At 39.7% G+C, this 20,758-nt stretch overlaps 1 protein-coding gene across 2 annotated transcripts in view; it reads left to right on the top strand.

Moving 5' to 3' along the window:
* Nucleotides 1-19,963, top strand: part of LOC122887348 (contactin-associated protein-like 4) — a 149,467-nt gene extending 129,504 nt beyond the window's left edge. Inside the window, exons 28-30 of one of the 2 annotated variants that reach the window (XR_006380516.1) lie at nt 1,862-2,001; nt 5,390-8,972; nt 19,932-19,963. The gene's annotated coding sequence lies outside the window, so the exon portion shown is untranslated. The remainder of the gene's footprint in view (nt 1-1,861; nt 2,002-5,389; nt 8,973-19,931) is intronic. The other variant, XR_006380517.1, reaches the window with a different exon arrangement.
* The last annotated feature ends 795 nt before the right edge of the window (nt 19,964-20,758 follow it).

The raw sequence follows: 20,758 nt of genomic DNA, 5'->3' as shown, positions 1-20,758 counted from the left end.
TCAGCAAATGTTTCTGCGGCTCCCGCCACTTTTCACCAGCATACACTGATTTTTATTCTCACTGATTCTTGGCGTATGCCACTTACAATTATAATGCTGCTACTGTGCACGACTTATAAAAAACATGCCACTCATGCTCAATTGACAGACAACCGCTTTTCCCCAGGCTATACTGATGGTGTGCCACTATTGTTTTAGTGTCAAATACTTATTCCTAGTAGTTACTTCATTGCTATTCGACCGGCATATGGCACATGAAAACAGTATGTAACTCCTCTTCCGCTGTCACCCGCTTATGTCGATTCTTCGCTGGCATATGCCGCTGCTGTGTGCTACATAAAAACGGTGTGCCACTTATGTTCAACTGACAGGTGCCATTTTTCACCAGCATTTGACAATTCTTACTGACTTATGCCACTGCTGTGCTAACAGTATGCTTACATCACTGCCGTTCCGCTGACATTTACCACTTCTTATATTAAATAAATAACTATAAAGAGTGCACTCAATAGAGTGCAGATCTCCGCCAGGCCTGGTATAACATGGCAATGTCTTAGGTAATTTCACGTTGTCACAATGCCTTTTTTGCTTTTTGCGTCATTTCGCGCCATTTAGTCGCTACTGACACACGAATGTCATAGAGAAAAAACGTAGTATAAAAAGCGACAAAGTCCGCCTCGTTCCTAATCCACTGGGGTGTGGTATGTGTGGAACACCAGCAACATACTGTTTTCATGTGCTATGCTGGTCGGCAACATACCAGCACCAGTCAAAGTGTCTCATTCACTTTGTGAGAGACCGGTCCAGACGCTTCCCATATAGCTTAGGAAAGCAAGCTGAGCGCTACTCTTCAACAGAGGTGAGAAACCAGATTTGCATCTGCTAATCCAACCAGTTCCTCCTCCTTTAAGCTCTCTTGTAAAACTGAAACATAAAGTCTGAAAAACTTCATATAGATTTAATATAAAATACAAATCTCACCTTTCACTGTGGCGTCTTCTCCAACTCCTTCTGGTGCTTCAGGCCGTAATGGGCTCATTACTGTCCTCTGTCCTCTGAGAGCAGAAAACAACCACCACATCTGTGATTGGTGAGAGCCACAGTTGTAGTGGGTGGGACATGTTCCCCTCATCGGCCACAAGGGGCAGCAATGAGCCCATTTCACACTCAAACAAACTCCGACAAGCCGCACAAAGGTGAGCTCTATGCTTTCTCGAACGTATTTTATAACACCGTGTTTGAGACTTGAGGACTAACTGGTTAGTTTGGCAAATGCAAGTTTGGTTCACTTTTCCACATCCGTTTAAAGAGCAGTGCACAGTTGCTTCCCTAAGCTTTTCAAAGGGAAGCGTTCAGGACCGTCTCCTATGCAGTGGATGAGACTCAGACAGGGCTAAAGCAACAGAGCATAGATCTTTACAGGCCACTTTGTGTCCTCCTCATTCAGAAGCCTCTGTTAGTTTACACTGTCGTCGGCTCATTTTTCCATCTGATCCAGGCGGCCATATGAAAGGCAATCACTCTGCGGCCCGGCGGTCTGTGTTTTCAGGTGAGAAGGTTTCATTATGTTGATTTCCCAGGAGGCTCACATCTCCTCAGTACGGCCCTTTGTTGGGTCATTTCTGTTCAGGTTCTCAGAAATTCCCATTACTCTGCAGCCCAATAGCAAAACATATGGATCAACAAATGATTCTGCAGCTCCATTTTTATCCTATAATACCTGTTATTTTTCTGTTCTAATACCAGCCACTTTTCTGCTTCTCCTCTAATGTCATGTACTTTTATATTCCTCACTGCTGTAAAACCACCAGCAGCCGTTAATCATGAGTCTGAACATTCAGAGTGTTTGTTTCTCACACAGCCCGCAGAGTGTCATGGCTGCCTCTTCCCAGAAGGCCACTGGCTCACAGCTACCATGTCAACTCCCTGACCACCCACGACTCTGTCTGCACGCCTCGGCCTGGCCCCAGAGGCTCATGGGTAATCTTTCATCCAGTGTCTGTGAGTAAACAGAAATATCTTGATCCATTGTTTGATATGTCGACCTCACCAGCCAAGACCCCAAATCCACTCCCACTCAGTCTTAATTAACTGTTCACAATCGGAGCAAACAGTTACTTCCTGTATAATTATTTCTCTATTTGGCCATTTCTAGTCCTGAAGCTTCCCGGATTCATGACGGAAATAATGGTGCTAAAGATGCTTAATGTAAGTGTAAGTAATCATGTAAGACACATATTTAGTCAAATACGGTGTTAAAATTAAAGGATTCAACAAACTGCTGAATGTTAAGGTAATATTATTGAAAAGCCAAATGATTTAAAGAGATGACATTGTTGTTTTTCAGTGCAATCTTAGCACCTCTACCGTGTGTGTCTGCTTCATGTCTTGACTTGTTAAACCCACATTAAATTTTCGAGGATACTCTAATCACCGCTTTCCAATCTCCTGAAGATTGGCTCTTTGTACTGCTCTGAGTGCAAGCGAATCTGAGCAGCTTGAAGTAATACTAATCAATGTTTTCTACCAACGCATTGTCGTCAGTGCAGAATGTGCCGATTAGGATCGACTGCAACAGACATGTATATGACAATTATTCTTTTCTTGGGTCAATAATAACAGGGGTGGTGCAGCAAGTGACTGACCCAGGTAAGCTTTAAGGAATAGTTCAACATTTTGGGAAATATGCTTATTTGCCTTCTTGCTGAGAGTTAGATTAGAAGATTGATACCCCTTTCATATCTGTATGATAAAATGAAGCTACAACCAGTAGCCGGTTAGCTTAGCTTAGCATAAAGACTGGAAACAGGGGGAAACAGCTAGCCTGGCTCTTTCTGAAGGTAACAAAATCCGCTCACCAGCCCCTCTAAAAATTATTATTTAACAATTTGTACAAAAAACAAAGTGTAAAAATGACAGCTAACTCTTGGCCAGAGAGCGAATAAGTATGTTTTCTGAAATGTCAAACTATTCCTTTTTAAAAAATGCATTTTGAGAACAGTTTGAGGATACATTTGTGAATACTTGATCGCTGATGTAAGAAACATGCAGGGCAGGTAATATAGGATACAGCATACAGTTGAGTAAACAAGACATAGATGTTTACTTTGATTGTAATTCCCTTATCCCAAAAGATATGAGTCATTTGATTATATTACAAGGTTAATTCCACATAAATGAATTTCTTCATAAGAATGATCTCATAAGGATTCCTTGAAAGCAGTAAGCAGTAAAAAAGGTCACGTTTGTTTGAAAACACATAGAAATCAAATACTACAGAATGTCTCTAACGTTTGTTTTTGCCTTTTGTTTTTATAATAAGGTCTCTTTTTGGATTTTCTGTTCTGTTTTGTTTTATTTTTGTTTGTAGATATAGTTTTTCATTACATTTTGATGTATTATTTTGATATTTACTTCCATTAGTTTTCTTTTCTGTGATATGATTGTTGTACTTATGTTCTGTTAATAATGTTGGCATTACAGTGGCATAGTTCACATTCACTATTTTGTTTTACCACTAAATGGTAAAGTACTTAAAAAGTTAATTGAAAATATCAAGTCAATAACCTGTCAAGCACTGTGTGTTCTTGAACGCAACACAAACCAACTATAGTCGTGTGAATTAGTCCAATAATTACAATAATGCACTACGTATTAGTCTTGTCTGCATGTATATATGTAGCAATGGAGAAAATGCACTTTACAAATGTATCTGTGTTCTGGAGGCACGCATGATGAACTCTCCGTGGAAACAAATCTGTCTGTCTAACACGATGGCCTCGGAGGAATCTTATAGAGATCAAAGGCAACTTTTAGATCTGAATCACACTACATAATTCACATATTACGTCAGCAGATTTTGCCACAGAGGCTGTAAAAGTACCGAAGATGCATTTGATCAGTTCAGAGGGTTTCAGAAGCTCAGTCAGGCCTGTCAGTCGACCTGGTCTCAGAGGCTGCCAGTGACGTCTCTGCTGGTCTGTCCTCGTGCTTCACCTCCTCCTGAGAGAAAACCCATCACACACTTTCAGCAGCCGAGGAAAATTCAGCTGTGAACCTGCACAACCACACATCATGTGAACAATGATGTCGTTTCTCATGATGGTTTTTCAGATTTTGTTTGCGATAGTGTACATTGTGACTTAATACAAAACATTCTTCTTTAAACATAGCTGATATAAATGTTTAGAAGTTTAGAAGTGCTGCAAACGCAAAAAGAGTGTGATTGGTTTCAGTAGTGTCACATGGTAAAATAAATGCTGTTTCCTATCCTCCCGAGAATCCACTTCTAGTGGAAACAATAAATCTTTAGAGGTTTTGGTAGCTAAAATTAAAGATCGGCAAAAATATCAGCTATGAGATGCTATTTCTCGAAAAACTTGGTTGAATCCCAACGTGATGTGTGTTTCTTCCTGATATTTTTGTTGTAGTTTCTCCAGATATAAAACAATAGTTTAGGAATCCCTCCCACTGCATCCTGTCAACAGACTCACTATACTGTAATTAATTAGAATTAGTATACGTGCATTAATGTAAAGAACATTTCGTTTTTCATGTACATCCTTTGTCCTAATAATTAAAGCGTATGCAAATAATTCATAGATGGATAGTTGTAGAGAATACTAATTAGAATTGTAAATCATCCTTAATGGATGAAACACTTTGTTGAATATGTATTGCTGTAATTTACTATATTTGTACTGTAATTTGATTAATACGTTAAAGAAAGTTTCCCAATCTCCATCTGACCTTTTTTACAGTTCACGTATTTTCTTTCCCACAAAGTGCATCTACAGTTTTTTTTCAATAAGCAGAACAATGCCCAGACAGCAGCTGTTCAAATTAAATTTACTATCTTAAGGTTATATTAGCATAAAATATATATACAGTACAGTGCTGCTTGCCTTAAGCCAACACTGATTAAAATTAATGATTCCGATTAGAGTTTCTGCTGTAGAAAAAAACTGAGGAAAGAAGATAAAGGGCTTATTATTTGTTTTTGTGTGTGTGTTTGACCTTGAGCTTGTGTGCATTTTTAGTTTCATCACAACATTTTTACATTTTAAAATCCCACAGAAAGCTCTGTAATAAACCTACATGCTGCCTCTTGTAACTTTCATTCACTGTACTCCTATTCAAAGGCGAGAATGACAAAGAGGAATGGTGAATACACAGAGATACATTGCTAATCTGGTTGTTCTGACCCCGCTGCTCTTTGCTAACCTGAAATGGATCATCTCCATGCTCACAATGGCCATGAAAGAGAAATTAGACTCGCAGAATGGAGGCATTTTAACTCTGCAATCTGCATAATGAACTTTAAGCTGCTGAACCCTGTCTGCGACTTTCTCTCTGCTTCACTTTTTTCTTTCCCTCTCTCCTATAACAGGCTGCAGCCGGCTGATAGCAGGCCTTCAGTCAGAGAGGACGGAGCTCTGATGTTTCTATCAGCAGACAGACGAATGAATGAATGAATGAACATCCAACTGTGTCTCTGAGCCTCTGAAACCACATCAGCCCTCCTCCTCCTTCTCCCTCCTCCTCCTCCCTCTTTCTGTCAGCCCTTCCCTTTGTCTCGTTTTGTCTTCTTGTCTCACTCTGTGACTCCTTCCTGCTCTTATATAAATTGTTGTCACTCTTTGAATGCCTCTTATTCCTCTATCATCCCCTTTGAATTTCTCATTGTGTGTTTCTGGAGCTGTGAAACATTTCCATGTGAAAACAGCAGACTCCCATTAATCATTTCAGAGTTGATCGTCCTGTTCGGGTATCGATGTTGATGATGTTTGGACTGGTGGTTGGTGTTTGGGTAGCGCGGTGCTGTCGACTTGTTTCTCCTCAATGGGAGCTCATCCAGAAGCTGCTGCTGAAGCTGAGATTAGAGCTGCTGCTGTTCGACAGCCTGAAGCTGTTTGTCTGATCATTAGCTCACCAGATGTTACCGCGCACACAAACCGCCCAGTCAAAACGTTTTTGAAAACTTTATTTTTTGGCATTTTGGTTAAATCTCAAGAAAGTTTAGAACATTAGAACATAAGTGTAAGGAATAAGAAAACCGAAATATCGGTGGTCCCAGGTCAACAGTAAACATGTTATAAGGTTATGGTTGTTGTGGTTAAAAATTGAAAAAGTGACTTGAAGCACGAGACACAACATGTTTACTGTAGAATTAACATTTAACCTATCTGTCTCTTGATCTGACCTGTCCGTATCTGCAACATCAGCTTTTCACAAGTTTGGGTTAAGCTTGGTGACCATTCAGTTTGGAGATAATCTAATCACTTTTAGGAGAATTGTATTAACCCATAAAATGGCATGTAATCCTTTCACTGATCTGAAAAAGTAAAACTCATAACTTAAGTGTTGTGAAGACATTTGTAAATCTGATTAACAGCACTGCAAATAAACCAGTCGAAACCTGATTGGGAGAACAGCCTTTAGCAGCCACAAACCTGAGTCAAAAACGTTTATGCACACACAGAAATGCACATCCACAAACATATTTGGCACGCACGCAGTATGTTTTGCATTGTGAATGTTATTTCACAAAAAAAGCCTGTACTGGTGGAGTGTACTGCTGGTAAGATGGGAATTAAAAAAGTGGAGAAGGGATTTTAAGTGAGGAAAGGAAGGGACTGTGGAGGAGGAGGAAGGCGAGGAAAAAAGTGGGTAAGAAGAAGAGTTGATGTGTGAAAGTGGACGTCAGAGAGGAAGGAAGAAAGAGAAAATTGACAGAGGAGGAGGAAGCCGGAGAAAGACTGTCAAGGTGAAAGAGGGGAAGAGTTGTCCTTTTTCCTTTGTGTAGCTCCCCAGAGGATCTCCATTTATCTCTCTTCCTCTCTCTCTCCTCGCTCTGCATCAAATAGAGATTCCCTGGTGATGTTTCCACCTCCCGGTTCTCTCCAAGTCATTTGGCATTTATTTTAAGCCTGAGGAGATGCTGGAAAACCTACAACGTTCACTTTACCCTGAGCCCAGTCTGGATGTGGCGCTGTGTCCTTCTGTCTCCATTTGCGCCTCCTGTCATTATCTCTTTTCCCTCCTCCTTCCATCCCTTAAGTACTTTTCTGGCTGTTTTCTTCTCTTTGTCATCTCCTGTTTACGTTCAGTCCAATCAGAGAGACCAATCTGCAAACTTTTGCAGCATTACGCCCACAGCCAGATGGATCAATCGCTCTCTTTCAGAAACAGACTGTCCTCAGTGAAACAAACTTCCTCCGGTGTTGAGACTCACCTGTCCATCAGGACAGACCGAAAAAAAAGCATTTACACTCCACAAACATGACCTTGTTATTGCCTTTTGCCACCTGTTAGAACTACAAATCCTGCTATGACCTGCTGTAACCAGTGCGTTGAGTTTAAAGCAAAGTCTTTTTAGTCCGTTTCTTTCTGCTCATTTATTGGTTTTACTTTAGTATTTTGGTTCATTCTCACCACTCTCATCAGTGTTATTTCAGGCAGCCAGCTGTTTTCACCAAAAAACTTTAAAAACCCCACTGTACGCTACCTGCTCAGCACCACACGGCAGACAGACAAAGTTAGCTGGTGAGCATATTACAGCATTTAGCGGCTAAAGAAGATATTGGCGGAGACCAAAACAGAGCTATATGACTTATATTTGACAGGTGGCCAAAAACAAAATGAATGCTCCTTATCTCATAAAATGTCACTGTTGTGTTTACAGCTTGATCCTACTGCCCCCAAGTGGCCAAAAAAAAAAGTCAAGCAGGTTTAAATTACAGTACATATTTGCAAAATTGTTACACATTTGACTTTATAAACTTGCACTTCTGCTGCACACTGGCCTCTTCTGTTTGTATTCTCTAGTGATTGTTAAGTTCTCTTCTTAACTCTCTCTCTCTCTCTGTGTGCATATAACAAAAAAGCTGTCAAACTTGAATCTTTAAACCTTGAATTTATCCATCTACAACTGCCTGCCCATCCCAATATAACACAAGTTTAGTATCAAGTAGAGAGAAATTCCCTATTCTATCAATCAATCAGTAGCAACACAGTAATTGACATCGACATTAACAACATTAATTTATGTGGAAATGTTGCAGATTATTGCTTGAGTTATACTTGCTTCATGGGTTTTGCTCAGGTGGATATTTTCTTTCAGTACAAATCTCTTTAAATGATCAAATCCCTCCAGGGCCTTTCTTTGTTAGTGGAAAGCTTCAGCAGATCACTGATACAGATTACATTTAATTGGCTTTCCCAACAATTAGAGAAGTCTCCCACTTCTCTAATGCTGATGAGATGGTTCAAAGAAAAGACAATGGATTCTGTGATATTTTGTTGTTTTATTTTGCTGTCTTCTCCAGTTGAAACAATCCCACTAACTACTCCTGTTGTGTTTGCCAAATGGAATCAAAAGTAGAAACTTGTGTTTTCTAAATGCGACACAGCTGAATGTCTCATCAGAGAACAATGAAACAGATTTCACATGAAAATAAAACAGACACATGCTGCTAAAGGAAATTAAGTTTCACAAGGGTCATTTGTGTCTGGTCTCATCTCAGTTTAGGAGGCTCACACAAACTGGTAACTGCTGGTAATTTTGCTGTGATCGTTACATCCTCTCTGGGATTTCTTCTGTGTGAAAATTAAGTCAGTAAATGCAAAAATGCTTTCTGGGTGAAGATAAACCACATCAGAGACTCAAAACAGCCCTTCAGGAAACACAAACAAGGACAAACAGGATCTGATTTGGACAGTCGGGGGACAAATTAATCACAACAACATGGAGGTATCCTGCAGCGTCTCCTCTCTGCATGACCTGCACTGACATGGGTCAACGGACGAGATTGTTTTGTGGTCACAAGAGAAGAAAACAGTTTGGAAACTTGAGGAGAAGCTCTGCGGCCGACAGGCAGCAAAACCAATTAGTGTCTCTGACAGAGGTGGAAAACACAGCGACCGGTCTGCTGGATCCACGGCTGCAGCTGCAGGTGATTGACAGTTTAGAGGTAAGAGACGGAGCTCAGGCTGAAGCAGGAGGCCGGGCAGAGAGTGAGGACCGGTGGAGAGGTCTGTTTGGTGGCCAGGACGGTGCAGAGGTCTGGGATCAGGGATGGAGGTCGGCCAAAGGGCTGATCCGGAGCCAGGAAAGGGTCAGGATGAGAAGCTCAGTCTATATTTCAGTCTGTCAGCAAACTCAAGTTAGTTCAACTTATTTCTAGTTTTAACTTCAGTTCGGAAATTATAAACACACATTTCTGGGATTTGAAGTGAATGAATGTACTGCTGAGCGTTCACTAAACTCATCAAATTAGATTGCTAAAGAAACATTTATTAGCATATTAGCAGACTTTCCGGGTTGAAACTCATCACAGACCTTTCTTTATACATACAGTACAGGATGGAAACTTGCTGTGCGGTTTTATACATGTGAAGTTAAGCCACGGTTAATGGGACGTATGAAGATTTATTTAGGCATCAACACAACATGAAGCCATAATGTTTCACACTCCGGTACAGTAGGTGGCGGTGTGCAACTTTACATTGGTTTTGTAGCCTGCAATGAAAGAAGAAGAAGAAGAAGAAGAAGAAGAAGAAGAAGAAGAAGAAGAAGAAGAAGAAGAAGAAGAAGAAGGAGGAGGAGGAGGAGGAGGAGGAGGAGGAGGAGGAGGAGGGCTGTTAGCGGAAGTGGAGTCAGAGGCGGAAGCGGAGCGCGAAATTGGAAACGAGGATTTGAAAAAGAAAAGTAAGAAGAGAAATTCAAGTGATTCCAGTCAGTCAGTGAAGAAAGAGGAGTATCTGGTCGGGATGGCAGCTGTGACACAGACAGACGGCATTTTCAAGGATCCACATGAGGTCGGAAAGTTTGTAGGAGGAAAAGCTCTGAGATGTCAGATGTGTCAGGATAACAGGAAGTGGGATGGTTATCACTGACAGAGAGAGACAGAGCCCTGAAGATTCAGAGATCACAGCGGTGTGAACTGCCTCCCACTTGGATCAGAAGTGAAGAAGAAGAGAGCAGTAAGTGGCCGAGTCAAGGCTGACAAGATTCCCAAAAAAAAGGGGAGAAGGAGGAGAGTAACTCTGTGTGTTTGAGAGCTCCTCTCAGGTGTTTCTGCAGGATGAAGAGGAGGCTGGAGATGTGGAAGATGTGTTGAAGGATAACTGATAATGTGGAGAAAGAGCAAGCAAAGTGTCTGCACTGCGAGGGGAAACCACTATACGGGATCAGCACAGTGCCCAAAAAGAATTAAGGAGGTAAAAGCGAATAAAATCAGAGCAGAAAAGGGATTGTCATACGCTGAAGCTGCCAGGTGAAATGGTGGCAGTGCAAAAGGAAAAGGAGCAGGAAGGGAATGGAGATGATCAGAGCATCAGTGTGGACAAGAAACGATTTCTGGCATTTATTGCCACGGTTATAAACTGTGCTGCTGAAATAAAGGGGAAGTCGGAAAGGATCAAGATGGTGCTGGACGCTGCGAGAAGGTTTGTGAATGTTGTGGACACATCTGGAGAACATCTGGATGTTACACTGAGGGAAGGAGCTGCACCAACTCAGATAGTCATGGGATCACACTGTGCATACTGTACACCGTGAAGCTGTTACAATCCAGCAGTTGGCGGTAATGCACACGTATGGATGCCAACCGCCATAAAACTCAACAGAAGAAGAAGAAGAAGAAGAAGAAGAAGATGAAGATGACCAACACCTGACTGAAATGACCAAAATCAGAAAACAACATATCTTCTACTCAGGTACAGTGTTTTATGTTTCTCATTTTACTCTTGTGATGAAACCAATGTAATCTCTATCTGCGTGTATTGAATTGAGGATGGCTGCATTTTATTTCTTAGAGATGTTTTCATTTGTTTGCGAAAGCGTGTGCACAGGCTTGTGAAGAGAAAGAGAATCAATTTCAAAAGAAGCTTCTCTTAGAAAAAGAGTTGCAACTTTATCGTGGCACCAAACACACTTTCATACAGAGCTCTGAATATCTTTATGTCTCTCCAAGCTGGAAAACCTTGACTCCTTGACTTGAGTATTTCTCTGAAACACACTAAAGCCTGGTCAGTGTTCCTCCTGTGGGGCAGTTTAACCCTGAGTTTGGGCTTTTAGGAATGTCTTAATGGCTCTACCATGATTTATTTGGTGACTGTAGATGTTTTGTAGCTGGTCTGAGGTCACTCGCCGTCATGTTTGGTCTATAGAGGAACTTTCTGTCAACTTTCTGCGTACACCACAGAGAGGTCTGAGCTGCTGAAATGTTGTCAGGTCTTCCTGTTCTTCATTTTTATTTTCTTTACTTCTATCGGAGAGGTCAGAGGATCCCAAAACATAGCTGTGTAGGGTGAAAAACAGAAGACAGACTTCTTGAGAGGCTGATTTTCTGTCCGTCTCTGGACCATTAATGGTGCTTTTGCTTTGAAACTGACCTCTTTCTAATCCTTCTGATAAATAACCTCCATGTCAGGCTGTGCCTTTGCTGTTTACTCCACTTTTTAAAGACATGTTTGCTAGAATCTCTGTAAGCTAAAATCATTGTTCAGTTGAAGAGCAGGAAGTGTCAGTGCTGCTTACTGAACTAAATATTACTGTAACTCCACAACTGCAGCAATCTGTCTTTCTTCCCCTCTTGTCTCCTCTCACCTCAGGCTGCGTTGTAATATTCAGCTGACTGTACTAGAATCCAAACTTTGCCTCTAGTCACAACACAGGATAACACCGTGATTACTTCAATAATTCAATACTACACTAGTTCACTACAAGCTGAAACAGCAAACTCAGAATTATTTAATTCAAAATTATTTTTTTCCTTCAAGGGACAAGACAGATGGCGAGTCCTGGAAAACATTAAAATTATAAATCTAACCTCAAAGTTTCCGGAAGTTACACGACTAACTGAGACAGTGAATATTGGAATATTTGATTCCTTTTTCTAAAATAAACCCCTGACAGTGAACACTGGCAGCAGGGATTTACTTTGTGACACCCGACTGATTTACAGGACTTCAGGACATTAACAACAAGACTGAGCTGAGTTCTGCTGGAGAAAATAGGAGGCTCTGATCCCGGGGGGAGGGAGGCGGAGGCAGAGGAAGTGTGAGGAGGGGACACGTACGAGGGAAGGAAATGAGGGATGAAGAGGAAAAGATTACAGAGCTCAGCGAGCATTTGATAGACTGTGACAAAAGATATCTGGGTCTCAGTTTACTAAATGATGCAGAAATCAACAATCGCATAGGTATGATGTCTCATCTGTACTCATATTTTGATAAATGTCCTGATTGGTTGATGGTATGCATAGTTGACCTATCAATATACTTTTTCTTCACCAGGCTAATCCGCTCATTATCAGTACTGCTTTCCACAGAGTCCTGAGTACATATATTAAAACAAACAATAAGAACTAAAATTATTAATTAAATTAAAAACAAATAAAACATTACAGTCTGTTGATTAAGTGTTCTGGTGTCTGGATTTCGGTTTGAAAGCCTGTCGACTAGTTTGATCCCTTGTCGACCTGTCCAGCTGATTCCAGGTAGCGGCACCTTAATACTGCAGGCTGCTCTTGAATGCACCATTTTTGGCTGCAGGGATTTCCAGGTGGGTCCCACCTCTTTGAGCCTTTGCATTTGATCTTGTGCGACCATTAGTGGCAGGTGGTTGTGTTAGGTGGGGGGTGGGGTACAGTAACAAGTTTTTCAGTCTTTGTGGCCAACGTTTTGAACACCAAACAGAAGTTGTATTAGTGGCTCAAATTGGGGTAGCGTTGCGCATCGCAGTCTGCCACAGTGTCAGAAATGTTCAAATCCAACACATATTTTGTTCTAACAGCATACATATGCGTTCCAGTATGGCATGAAAACCATATTAGTGATGTTTTAGAGTGTTTAGCAGGTAGATAAATACACAGGAATGTTTTCTGTCTTTGTGGTCCAAACGAAATGAGACAAACTCAGCTTCTTAATGCCCAAACAGATCATGATGTTGGCATCGTAATGCAGTTAGCGGTCGGGTCGTCATCATCTATCCTCCCAGGTGAAAATAATGTTGATGATGCAAAGCCTCCCTGTGGTGGCTGGAGTACCCACCTGAGATATTAAAACACTCCCATAGTCACTGCACCACTAGACCACAGCTCAGTCTGCAAAAATACACCCTCACTTTAATTAGCTTTTTGTAATTTACGTGGGGGCAGGGTATTACTCCCAGTAGTGCTGTGAGACAACCTGCTGGTCCCAGAAGTATTTTTCTGACTGTAAATTCCCATTTCAAAGTTTTCTTTTAATGTCACCGTCAATGTTCCTCAACATAGTAACACGAGAGTCTCCTTGATGATACATGTTCACGTTACGGCCATAAGTTTGACTGTTTTTCACTTTGTTTTCTTCCGTCAGTTTGGTGTTGATGGCTCTTATCGACCACCTCTCTGTACTACAATACCCATGAGCCTCAGCCCATTGCTATGGAGTAGAAGCCAGTCAGGTGTGAATCAAAGCTTTACCAAATTAAAAAACACTTCATCATTGCAGTTGAGAAAAAAACACGTAGGCGTAGTTGCCAAATTCATACAAAACTAATCCAGAATCTAAAAGTGAACTGATTTTAACTGCTGAATGTTTTATCAAGTTTCTACAAAGTGTAATCTTTAGGCAACAGACTTTTAAACTCTGTGATTGGATGATTCCTACAGAAATGTTCTTTGGGAGATGTATTTTACTTCTCACCTTTTATGTTTTAATGTACACAGGCTTGTGCTTTTTTGACTTTTAATCAGAAAAACTGATGTTTTCTGATGCAGTTGCTCATCTTTTGTACCGAACATTCAACCTAGTTTCAAGCCCATCTGAGCTTTGGAAGTGAACTGGCAGTCAGAAAATGAATAGGGCTTTTACTTTAAGGACACTAGATATGCCCAAAATAACTACTCACGCTTTACATATGTATTGTCGTTTGTTTCTGTATCATATATGAATAATTTATATGTTTGTACTCCTCGCCCTAACTCCCAAATGTACAATGCATCTGGCCACCTGTGATTTTTTTATATTGCTTTGTTGTTCGGCCACTCCTTGTAGTCTTCCACTGCCTTCGTTTTGTAGGGTTTTTATCCCCTCTCTCTGCATGACGAGGCCTTTGACTCCCCAAAATTCTTTAATTTAAGTATTAAACTGTACAGAAGGGTAGCCTGATATGCCACAGTAAATATTAAATAATTATTTAAGCAACTTCCACAAAAATACCCTTTGATTCTTCTTGCTTTTATTACAGGTCTGTGTCCCTTCCCCTGTTTAATCCCTCCTTCTTCAAAATACAACTGACACTTTTTTACTCTTGAGCTCAATTTTTCTACCTTGTGTCTCCCTTTGATAACATTTACAGGGAAATAAGCAGTTTGCTGCAACGCATACTCATACGATTCACATTTAAAGATGCTTCAAATCATCTTAAAGCATGAAATCTTCCACACGCTCTCCTTTTCCGCTTCTATATTCACAGTCCTGGTTCAAGGGTATTTTTAGACAGCTTGTCAAGGACAATCCTGCGACTGTGGCCAAGTAGATAAACCTCTGCAAACCTTTATACCATTTTGTAATGTAAAAATACTTTTACTATGTCCTTGGCAAGGACAAAGACGAACCATCGCTGACAGTGGTGCATGCAGGGTAAAGTCTCTGGCCTGTAGTCTTTGTGTCATTGCACCATGTACAAACACGATTTCTTCCACTTTCTCTTCCATCCAATGCTCCTGGAGAGAAGACAAGTATCATCTTGATGATTCTGGATGAATTTTCTTTTTTCTTTTTTGTGGTGTTGGGTACAAGGCAATCTGCTGCTGCTTTTACTGTCCTGCTGCAATTGTTGCAAAATTGATTTTAGTCTCTGCTGAACAACAATGCAAAGGCAGGCAAGCAGGTAGACAGGCTCCCAGATCTCATCTCATCCATAAAAGAAAGGACCATTACATTGAAAATGTATAAGAGAAGAGACGCACCACAACAGGCCTGTGCAGCTCAGGGATTATTCAGAGAGTTGGATGGAAATAAACAGGTTTAATATAGACTGGGCTGTCAAACAATGATCCATATATACAGTAAATGAAATTGGGGGTTCTGGGGCTTGGAGGTTCTGATAAAGGGTAATAACATACATATATACTCACATTCACACACAGGTACAGAAAAATGCATAAAACGCGCAAACATATTCCCAAACTGTCATGCGTAATCTATCACAGGCTCAGGGGAACGCTGCGTGTTGATATGGCTACTCTGCTGTCTGCCCATTTGAATAGAGACTGTGCTGCGAATACCTCCGCAGTATATTTATACAGCAGAATATATAGAGTGAGCCAGCGGCTCTGCCTCCCTCCACCTCTGCCACAGTGATTCCCTCTGCACTTCAGGGCGGTCAAGACACGTCAGTAGGTCATAATCTATAGAATATGGAGGAAAAAAGTGTTTTCACTAATCATGTTTTTGGTCTTGAAGATAAATACTTTTTAATGAATATTTGCAGACTTCTGCTACTGTAGTAACTGAGGAAGTAAAATAATCTTAATATGGGTAATCAGTTTAATGCAGTTTTTCTTGATTAATTGATTTATCGTTTAGTATATAAAATCCCAGAGAGTGCGATGTGAGTTCAAAAGATGCTAAATTTAAGTTGATGCACATGAGGGCACAATTTACTTGGATGCTCTGAAATGATTTGCCAAATGAAATAGTCACGAAATTTAATCTATAGATTTGTGTACAAGGACACGAATTTTCCATGTTTTTCGTGACACTCGGCACAACTGACAGAGAAAAAATGATGCAGTGTTGGGTCAGACAGTTTAGTCTTTACCTGCTGTGTACAAATGTCTGTGAAGGAGATCTTTATTTGAGTTTTTGGGATCTCTCTTTTGTTTGTCCCTTGCCTTCGAGATTATAGAAACAAAACCGAAATGCTTCTTAGCACTAAGTCACGTAACTTGTTGTAGGTTGCTTAATTTTGCTAACGAGCCAGCTAGCTCTCTAGCATGTCAGCCTCGAAGCTTCCACAGCGACGAGCAAGAAGTGGCGAAGGCAATGTGGGCCTTCACCATGAGATAATGTCTTCAAATTGCTCTTTTTTTTTGTTTGTTTTTGGCAAACAAACAGTCAAAAACCCAAAAATATTCAATTTACAAATATATAAATCAAAGAGAAGCAGCAAATATTCACATTTGAGAAACTGGTTGTATGACAAACGTATGATAAATGACTTAAATCCTTAATCAATGATCAAAGTTGTTGTTGATTAATTTTGTCAACCAACTAATCGATTGAAGGATTTACAGTTTTAGTGCTAAACCAAATGTTGTCAAAACTATTATACTTAATCTTTTAATAGGCAACCACGAGAAAACTTACAATCTCTTATTTTTGTCCAAAGAGTAACTGAACACCAAGCTGAAAAGCAGCGTTTCACTGACCTCTATTGGTTGAAAGTGTCAAGTCTGTTACACAAAGTGTGTTCTGCTGCATGTGTAAGCAAACCAAACACTGCAGTTAGATGATGGCTTCAACCACAGGAGGTCCACAAAAACAAGATTTTTAAAATCAGGTGTGTATGGAGTGGAAAATTGTTTTTAAAATGAGAAAACCTAGCAAATGGTAAATCAGTGTCCGTCAGTGGTGGAAGAAGTATTCAGATACTTGACTTCAGTAAAAGTACTAATACCACACTGTAAACTACAAGTAAAAGTCCTGCATTCAAAACCAATAAGCAAAATTTGCTTAAAGGGACAGTTCACCCCTAAATCAAAAATACATATTTTTCCTCTTACCTGTAGTGCTATTTATCCATCTAGATTGTTTTGGTGTGAGTAGTTGCCGAGTTTTTTAGAGATGTCTGCCTTTTTTTGAATACTTAAAACTTGGCTTGTGGTGCTCAAAGCGCCAATAAAATACATTTGAAACACTCAACAGCAATGTCTCTGTCCAGATAATCCACAGATTTGTTGTGAGCAGTTTCATGTAGGAACTATTTTCTTTCTACTGATCATACATGAAACTGCTCACAACAGAGCAAGTTTTTCATATGTATTTTTTTTGGCCCTTTGAGCACCACAAGCCGAGTGCCATATAGTCCTACTATATTAAAAAATACAGACATGTCTGCAGCTGATATCTCAAATTCGGCAACTCGCATCAAAACACTCCAGATGGATAAATAGAGCTACAGGTAAGAGGAGAACCAGCATTTTTGATTTTGGGATGAACTGTCCCTTCAAAGTTTTAAAAGTAAAAGTACTCATTGTGCAGTAAAATGATCCCTGTCAGTGTTTTACTATCATATCTGATGTTTCTGGATTAATATTCCTGCTGCTTTAATGTGCATGCTGCATTTTACTGCTGTAGATGTTTAAGTTTGAGCTAATTTTAACTACTTTTATATACTGATGGGTAGTTTAGTCTACAGCAATGCATCATGGTCTATAAGATCACCATATATTTGTGGCGTTGCTGTCCTGTGAGAACCACGTATCTCTTAAAAAGTCAATTTTTCATGAGCTCAGAAAAACAGCCCTGTTTCCAGCTTGCTGACGATGCATTTTCCAGCTAATCCAAATGTTGTTTTTTTTTACTGTTTATTTAGCTTAAGAAGTGGGAGAATTTTCTCAACCCATAAAGCAACACTTCATCCTTCAGTTTATCAGAAAAAGCTTTGTTAAAGTGAACTCTTTACTTTATAAGGTTGGAAAAGTAGCAACTCCAGCACTTATTCCAATGTTGCAAATATAATGAGCTACTCTGCATCACAGCATCAGCTAAATGCCTGAAATGTAGACGGAGGGATCCTGTCTCTATCATGATAGACGAGGCAACTAGAGAGAGACAGATGAAGACAGATATAGACCGAGGCAGACAGCGAGCGAGCCGGGGGAAGGCTGAACTCAGAGCAGCCACAGAGGGGCTCGTGACAGGCAGACTGTTTCTCCCCGCTTGGCTGCTTTAATGACGGGCAGCAAACTCATTCAGCGGGACAAACAAATCACTGGGACAAACCTCAGCAGGCATCTGCCATCACACACACACACACACTAACACTGCTCCCTGCTGGAAAATCTATAACTCTGCTGGGGTCTTCGGATAGGAATAAAAGTGCACACGTAAAAACTGAAGGGTTTGTCCGTCTTTCTGCTTCTGCTGGGAAGTCAGTGTTTCATAATAAAAGAATATCGAGAAAAGGTAGGAGAAAATGAGGTAGATCGTGTCCACTGCTCATTTTTCTCTCTTGATGTCGATCCAGTCAGTACACCTTTCAGATCTCTCGCTCGGGGATAAGATTCAGCTTTTATGGTTTACTGAACTACATGTTTTGTTAACTAATGGCTTCTCTTTATCAGATAAGGTGGTGAATAAAGTTCATTGCAAAGAAGGCTTGGCAACAGATGACTGAATGTTTTGGGAATTGGGGCAAAGAGCACCTCACTTTTATAGCACTATGATGTAAAACTATGAGTTTTTATTGTTATTGAAACAATTCAAACTACTTTACATCAGTAACAAACAAAACAGTGCAGGAACCTATCAGCCTAGGCCTAGTGTAGGAAAAAAGAGGATATATATATAATTGATTATTATATTATTTTATTATTATTATATTATAATAATTAACTCACAGCTGTCTGTTATTCTTAGACCTGTTTTTTTTTTTAAAGTTAACTTTTTGTTTGCATTTTATTTTAACTTCAGATTAGACCTCAGCCTTTTATTGTGGTGTTGTATTTTTATTGCTACATTTTCCTGATTAAAATTTATGTTGCAGCTCAGTTTTTGTAATGGTTAAGGTTACGACATGTTTATTGCATTGAAACAAAGTTTTTACATATCATGACAACTGCAAACTTTTTTTTTTTTTTTGCAACTTAACTACAAACTGCAACAAGTTGCTGTAAGTAAGTTGTTGCCCCAGTTCATGTGTAGTGTTGGTGCGGCTCATAAAGTGAAGTTGTTTGCTAGTAGCTGTTAGATGTCACAAGTGTTCATCATTTCATTTTTTCTTCTGCGATAATATGCCATAAACAGTGGTGGAAGAAGTATTGTACTAATACAACAATCTCAAAATGCTCAATTATAAGTAAAAGTGCTGCATTAAAAATTTGACTTGAATAAAAAATACAGATGTTTTATCAGCAAAATGACATTAATAGATGTCCATACTGATGCATCAATGCGTAAGCAGATACTGTTGAGGTTTTAACTACTATACATTATTTACAGTAAGGTACTTTAATCCACTGGTTCCCAACTTGGGGTCAAGCCCCTTTCCAAAGGCTCACATGATAAGTCTGAGGGGTTGTGAGATGATTAAGAAGAAAAAAAACAACTTCTGCGACCTAAATTTGTATTAATGTTTTTGACTTCACTGGACTTTTTGGACACCTGAAACATGACAAGAGGCGTCAAATAGACGCTGCCAATCTTTTTAGCTTGTGATCCTTTACAAAAAGCAATCACTTGTTTAATCTTTAACAATGTGCTATATGATAAACTTATAAAATACGTTTTAAAAATCTTAATCTGAAAAGTAACTAGTAACCATATCTCACATAAACCTAAGTACAATATTTCCCTTTGAAATGTAGTGAAGTAGAAGTATATATAAAGTAGCATGAAATGACAATACTCAAAGTACAAGTATCTCAAAATTGTACTTGAGTAAATGTACTTAGTTACTTTCCACCACTGCATAAATGTTTGCTTATTCTCAAGTATTTACATTACAAGACAGGACGCACATTTCATTCACATTTGTTGTTTCCTGCATTACAGCTGTTTCATATTAAATTCTGATATGTGCCATTTAGTTTTTGAGATCAACTTGTTTTGGAGGAACTAACTTCTTTCCCCCTCTGTCCCATGTCTTTGGGAAATCAGATTTAAAAGTGTCAGTTGTCTCCATATGTGATCTTATTCCTGTTTATAATTTTCAGGTAGAAGGAGGCAAGAGAGAGCGACAACAAAGCCACAACAACTTTTGAAGCATGATGACGGTGTCGAGGGGATGGACAGGAGGACTCACACACACTGTAAAATGGTGAGTTACAGTTAATGTCTTGATGTTTGTGATCATTTACTCAGTTGTTTCTCCTTCTATAAATGTTTAAACGTGTCTAACCATTTGGTTTATTAAGACTTTATATGATTATTTCTTAAGTAGATGGGGACAAAGTGAGTGAAAACCTGAAAAAACTGCACTGCTCTCAAAATATTTATCAGATCATTTCCAAGCTTATTTATGTCGTTCATTACATACAAAACAGGAAAAAAAGATACCAAATGAATTAGTGTCATGAAAAAACAAACCATCGTGTTTTGACCATACAGCCTTCATCAGCAGGTTGTGCAGTGATTGACAGGTGCGATGTGCTTCTGAGCATCTCAACTAATTTTGACAAATAGTTCTGTGTGTGCAGCATAACAAACTGCAGCGGCGTGAAATGAGCTTTAATTACTGCCGGTTATTACAGCTCTGTAGTTATTTGTGCTTTGTTTCGTTTCAGCAGACACTGACTCGTTTGGTTTGTAGATGAGCTGAATATGTTGTTGTTGTTGTTGTTGTTGAATCTCTCTAAACATATGTGTACGCTGTGTGTAGAGGCATCAGTTATTGTAGAGGTTAAAGTATCTGTAATTGCTTCAGCACATGCTTGACCTTATGTGCTTAAGCTGTAAATGAGAGGCCAGACCTGATCAGATGAATAGAAATATGAATAGAATAGAAAACAGTTTCTCTGTCTTTATATTCCTGTTGGATTCA

Source organism: Siniperca chuatsi, linkage group LG13, assembly GCF_020085105.1.
Source record: "Siniperca chuatsi isolate FFG_IHB_CAS linkage group LG13, ASM2008510v1, whole genome shotgun sequence".
NCBI lineage: Eukaryota > Metazoa > Chordata > Actinopteri > Centrarchiformes > Sinipercidae > Siniperca > Siniperca chuatsi.
This window is presented reverse-complemented; position numbering and strand designations above follow the sequence as displayed.